Source organism: Corvus brachyrhynchos, unplaced genomic scaffold (genome assembly GCF_000691975.1).
Source record: "Corvus brachyrhynchos isolate BGI_N302 unplaced genomic scaffold, ASM69197v1 scaffold692, whole genome shotgun sequence".
Taxonomy (NCBI): domain Eukaryota; kingdom Metazoa; phylum Chordata; class Aves; order Passeriformes; family Corvidae; genus Corvus; species Corvus brachyrhynchos.
In genome coordinates this window covers 127815-133715 of record NW_008236762.1, presented here as the reverse complement: position 1 = coordinate 133715, position 5901 = coordinate 127815, and the positions used below count along the sequence as shown (strand labels likewise).

Genomic DNA, 5901 nt, shown 5'->3' with positions numbered 1-5901 from the left:
ATGGCTCTGGGTGGATCTGGGAATCCGGGAGCTCTTCCTGCCCTGGATGGATTCAGGAATCAGCCCTGGGAGCGGAAATGGCTCCGGATGGATCCAGGAATGAGCACCGGGAATGGATCCAGGAACCAGCACCGGGAACGGATCCAGATGGATCTGGGAACCAGCACCGGGAATGGATCCGGATGGATCCGGGAATGAGCACCGGGAATGGCTCTGGGAGGATCCGGGAATGAGCACTGGGAATGGATCTGGATGGATCTGGGAATGAGCACCAGGAATGGATCCAGGAACCAGCACTGGGAATGGATCCGGATGGATCTGGGAATCAGCACCGGGAATGGATCCAGATGGATCCGGGAATGAGCACTGGGAATGGATCCGGGAACCAGCACTGGGAATGGATCCGGATGGATCTGGGAATGAGCACCGGGAATGGATCCGGATGGATCCGGGAATGCGCACCGGGAATGGATCCAGATGGATCTGGGAACCAGCACTCGGAACAGATCCGGATGGATCCGGGAATCCAGGAGTTCTTCCTGCCCTAGATGGATCCGGGAATGAGCACCAGGAATGGCTCTGGATGGATCTGGGAACCAGCACCGGGAATGGATCCGGGAACCAGCACTGGGAATGGGTCCGGATGGATCTGGGAATGAGCACTGGGAATGGATCCGGATGGATCCCGGAACCAGCACCGGAAATGGCTCCGGATGGATCTGGGAACCAGCATTGGGAATGGATCCGGATGGATCCGGGAATGAGCACTGGGAATGGATCCGGATGGATCCAGGAATGAGCACCGGGAATGGATCTGGGAATGAGCACCAGGAACGGATCCGGATGGATCTGGGAATGAGCACCAGGAATGGCTCCGGATGGATCCCGGAATCAGCCCCGGAGCCGTTCCCTCTCCGCCGGCTCCAGCTGTGGAGCTGATTTGGGAAATTATCCGCCTTTTATTCCCGTCATTATCCCATCATTCCGGCTCCAATCAAGCATTCCTTGGAAAAAAATAGCGGCAATCAGAGGGAACGGGAAAGGGAGGGAACGGCCGGAGCCGGGGAAATGTTCCCGAGCAATTCTCGGCCTCAGCAGAAATTTGGGAGCCAGGAGGGAGGTTGGGAATGGGATTTGCTGATCCAGAGGTTCCGGATCCTTCCCGTGCTCCATGAATCCTTCTCCTCTCATCGTTCCCATTTTCCTTCCCTATTCCCGAGGATCTGGATCCCGTCCCCAGTGGGATTCCCACAGTGGGAATGGGTTTTCCATGGAGCTGTGGCCTTTCCTTTTCCATGCTTTGGAATTCCAGGATTTCCCAGAATTCCCAAGCCAATCCTGCCTGGAAAACTGGGATGAATCCCAGCATGGTTCATTATTCCCGAATTCCCCACACTTCTCCTTCCCGAAGGGTTGCGATTCCTTCATCCCGAGGAATCCCAGCTCCAGCGGGGTGGGAGCCACAGGAGCGGAATTCCCAAGGGAATGTGGCCCTGGAATGGCTCCGGCTGCTCCGCTCCACCCAAAAACCGGGATAAATCCCATCCAAATCCACCGGCATCCAGGGAATTCCAGCTCCTGGCATGGGGAAAGCCGTTCCCATCTCCATTCTGGAAAAGCAGAATTCCATGGATCCAGGATTCCTCAGGGAGCCAATTCCAGGATGTTGGGAATACAGGGAGGATCCCGGGGGCATCGGGAAGATCCAAAGGCACCTGGATTCAGCAGCTTCCCGGGAAATTCCCAAGCACGGATATCCCTGAAATCCCACCCGGGAAAAGGCAACGGGTCAGAAAATCTGGGAATATCCGGAGCTGGAAAAGATCCAAAGGGATCTGATCCAGTGGAGATTCTGCTGGAATTCTCCTCCTCCTGCTATTCCCTCTTTTCCAGAATCTGGGAATGATGATGGAAGCACCCCAGGGAAAAAAAGGAAGGAAAACAGAAAAAAGGTGGAATGCTGAGCACATTCCATAGGAAAAAAAACCCCGGGAGAAATTCCCTTTTCCTGCAATCTCCCAGCACCGGGAGAGCAGCGGGATCCTGGAATTGCTGGATCTGGAAGGGCCGATCCAGGGGATGCTGGGTGACGGATCCAGGAGGGAAAAGTGGGAATGAGGCACGGATCCAACAGCAGCCAGGGGGAAATCCTGGGAAAAGCTCGTTTCCAGCTCCGAATGGGAATTCCCAAAGCTCAGGAACGCTGGGATTCCCAAGGTTTGGGAATGCTGGGATTCCCAAGTGGATCCGGGGTGCCGTGGCCATGGAGCGGGGTTGGGACCCCGAGCCACGGATCAGAACTGCCTCAAATCCCTTCTCCAGCCTGGGAAAACCCCGGAATTTGGGAAAAGGAGCAGGATTCCTTCAAGAGACTGGGATCGCTCTGGGGAAAGGGAATCCTGGAATGGTTTGGGTGGGAATGGAGCTGAAATCCCAACAAATTCCATGGGCGGGGACACTTCCCATGATCCCGGATTGCTCCAGCCGGGCCTTGGACATTCCAGGGATCCAGGGGCAGCCAGGGATTCTCTGGGAATTCCAGCCCAGTTGGGAATTCCTTCCCAAGATCCCACCCCAAGCTCCCCTTTCCCACTGGGAGCCGTTCCCTGGCTCCTGTCCCAGCAATGGGGACCCAAAGCCTGGAATTTTTGGAATTCCAGCAGCCAAATTTTCCTCCTTTTCCGCACAAGCGCTCCCTTCATCCCATCGGGAATGCGGCTGGAATTCCCGCTGGGTTGGGACTCAGGGAATGCAGCGCAGATCCCGACAAACAACCAGGATTCATCCCCTTCCCACTTCCTGGGATTTTTCTTCTCCTGATCTGCCGGGGGAGGGGGAAAAACGAGCCCTGCGGGAATTTTTGGGAGCGTTCTCCAGGATTGTGTTGGAAATTCGGGATCTTCTCCGCATCCCGTGGCACCCTCCCAGCCAGCAATTCCCAATTCCCAATCTCCCATCCAGCCCTGCCCTCTGGCACTGGGAAGCCATTCCCTGGCTCCTGGCCCTCCATGCCTTGGCCCCAGTCCCTCTGCAGCTCTCCTGGAGCCCCTTCAGGCCCTGCAAGGGGCTCTCAGCTCTCCCTGTGTCCTTCCCTTCTCCAGGGGAACATTCCCAGCTCTCCCAGCCCTTGGAGCAGCTCCTTTTCCCGATGTTTATTCCCTGCATTCCCCACATACTCTGATGTTTCCCAGGGTTTTTCCAGGAGCGTTCCTGGCTTGGGAAGCAGCAGCTCAGCATTCCCGAGCGTCAGAAACTCGGGAAGAGCAGCCGGAGCTGTCTCGCACCCATGCCCACGGAAAACATGGATGGGAAAGGAGTCAGGGATCCAAGGAAACCCGGCCCTGCTGCCAGGCTGCTCCGAGCTTTTCCCGGGAGGAGGAGGAGCCCCGGGAGTTCAGGGAATCCCTTTGGCTGCCGCCGGAATCCACTGGAATCCTCTTCCCGCTGAAAAGCCGGGATGTTTTTGAGGGATTAACGCCAGTCCAGCGGAGGAAATTCCTTGGCTAATCCAGGCTGGGAAATGTCTTGGATGCTACTCCAGCCTGAGGGGATTTTCCAAATCCCTCCCTGGACAATCCCCGCTCCTGGGAAATTCTGGGATCAGCCCCGTAAGCAGGGATCGAGGAAAATTTTGGGATCAGCTTTGTCACTCCCTGTTGTAATTCCCAGCTGGAAACCAGCAGGATTTGGGAATCCCCCATCCTGAAAAATCCCCGGGAGAAGGAATCCTCAGCAGCCTTAGGGAAGGAATCCTCGGAATTCCCGCCCCCAGAGCAGCGGGAGAGCAGCTCCTGGCAGGATGAGGAGCTCCATGGGAAGCCCTGGGAGCGCTGGATCCCGGCCAGAATTCCCAGAGAACCAGGCAGGAGAGCCCTGGGAATGCAGGCAGGGATCAGGATGGGCACATCCCGCTTGGAATGAGGCACAAAGGGCAGAACCGGCCCCAAAATCCATGGAAAACCTGGATCCACATCCAAGGGGGAGCAGCTGAGTCCTCGGGAATCCAGTTTGGCTCCCATTGTCCCATTCCCGTTCCCATTCCCAGATCCCACTCCCCCATTCCAGAACTCATTCCCAGCATCCACTGCCCCATTCCCAGTTCCCATTCCCATTGCCCCATTCCCAGTTCCCATTCCCATTCCTATTCCCACATTCCAGAGCTCATTCCCCTCTCCCACTGCCCCATTCCCATTCCCATTGCCCCATTCCCATTCCCAGTTCCCACTGTCACATTCCCATTGCCAGATCCCACTCCCCCATTCCAGAACTCATTCCCAGCATCCACTGCCCCATTCCCAGTTCCCATTCCCATTGCCCCATTCCCAGTTCCCATTCCCATTCCTATTCCCACATTCCAGAGCTCATTCCCCTCTCCCACTGCCCCATTCCCATTCCCATTGCCCCATTCCCATTCCCAGTTCCCACTGTCACATTCCCATTGCCACATTCCAGAGCCCATTCCCAGTTCCCATTCCCAGTTCCCACTCCCCCATTCCAGAACTCATTCCCAGCATGCACTGCCCCATTCCCATTCCCACTGCCCCATTCCCATTCCTATTCCCACATTCCAGAGCCCATTCCCAGTTCCCATTCCCAGCTCCCACTCCCCTATTGCCACTGCCCCATTCCTGTTCCCATTGTCCCATTCCCATTCCCACTGCCCCATTCCCATTGTCCCATTCCCATTCCCACTGCCTCATTCCCAGTTCCCATTCCCGTTCCCATTGTCCCATTCCTGTTCCCACTGCCCCATTCCCATTGTCCCATTCTCACTGCCCCATTCCCATTCCCACTGCCTCATTCCCAGTTCCCATTCCCATTCCCACTGCCCCATTCCCATTCCCATTGCCCCATTCCCATTCCCACTGCCCCATTCCCATTCCCATTGCCCCATTCCCGTTCCCATTGCCCCCCTTCTATGAGCAACCTGGAGTCACAGCTCATGGCCGGCGCCTTCCAGGCCCTTGTGGTTAAGGCCGGGTCCCCCCCCCCTCCTCCCCCCCCCCCCCCCCGCCGCTCCAGGCTCTTCCCAAACCCATCCCATTCCCTTCCGAAGCCATTCCCATTCCACAGGGAATAAATCCCGCGCTTCCTCCCGCACTTCCCAGGGAATCGCTTCCTTCTCCTTTAAGGCTGGAGCCAGAATTCCAAGGAGCACTTCCAGCTCCCTGCAGCTGGGAATTCCCAATGAACGGGATGCTGTGGGAAGCAGGGATCCACTGCCAGACAGGGATTTCCCGAGCATATTCCCAAAAATTCCCAACTCCCCAGCAGCTGGGAATGCAAACCCCCATTTTCCAGGGAAGATTCCTGGTTTTCTCCCGATTTTTAATTATTATGCACCAGGATACAGAAAAATTCCCAATCCAAGCTTTCCTACGAGAATGCCAACACCGGATTCCCGCTGGATTTATTTGGGATAGTTCTGATTTCCATGGATTGATCTGAAATCCAGGAAAAAAATGATGGAGTCCTTTGGATCCTGCTGTTCCTCCCCAGCTCGGAATTGGCAGCTCCAAGCTCATCCCGGTGGGCAGGGAGAGGGAAAAGGAGGATGACGTCACCTTTTTCCTTAAAAACCTGTGGCCATTTTGCTCCTGGAGGGGTTTTTTTTCCCATGGGAATTCCAAGATTTCTGAGCAGCCCTGACCCCGCTGCAGTCGGAGCTGCCTCTGGAGCAGCACTTCCCGGCCCTTGGGAAAATCCAGCTGTTCCTTGGGATTGAACACAGAAATCCCGGAATTCCTGAGCTTGGAAAAGCCCTCTTGGATGATCAAGTCTCACCTTATTCCCAGGCCAACATCCAGGAATTCCTTGGAATTCCTCCAGGGATGGCGGCTCCAAACCTCCCTGGGCAGCCCCTTCCGAGGCCTGAGCGCCCTTTCCATGGGGAAATTCCTG

At 56.1% G+C, this 5901-nt stretch overlaps 1 protein-coding gene across 1 annotated transcript in view; it reads right to left on the bottom strand.

Annotated features, from left to right (window-relative positions):
- The window catches only part of LOC103625269 (SH3 and multiple ankyrin repeat domains protein 3), a gene marked incomplete at both ends in the record, with an annotated part of 100186 nt that overhangs the window by 79685 nt on the left and 14600 nt on the right, over positions 1-5901 (bottom strand). The gene's annotated exons all lie outside the window — the stretch shown is intronic.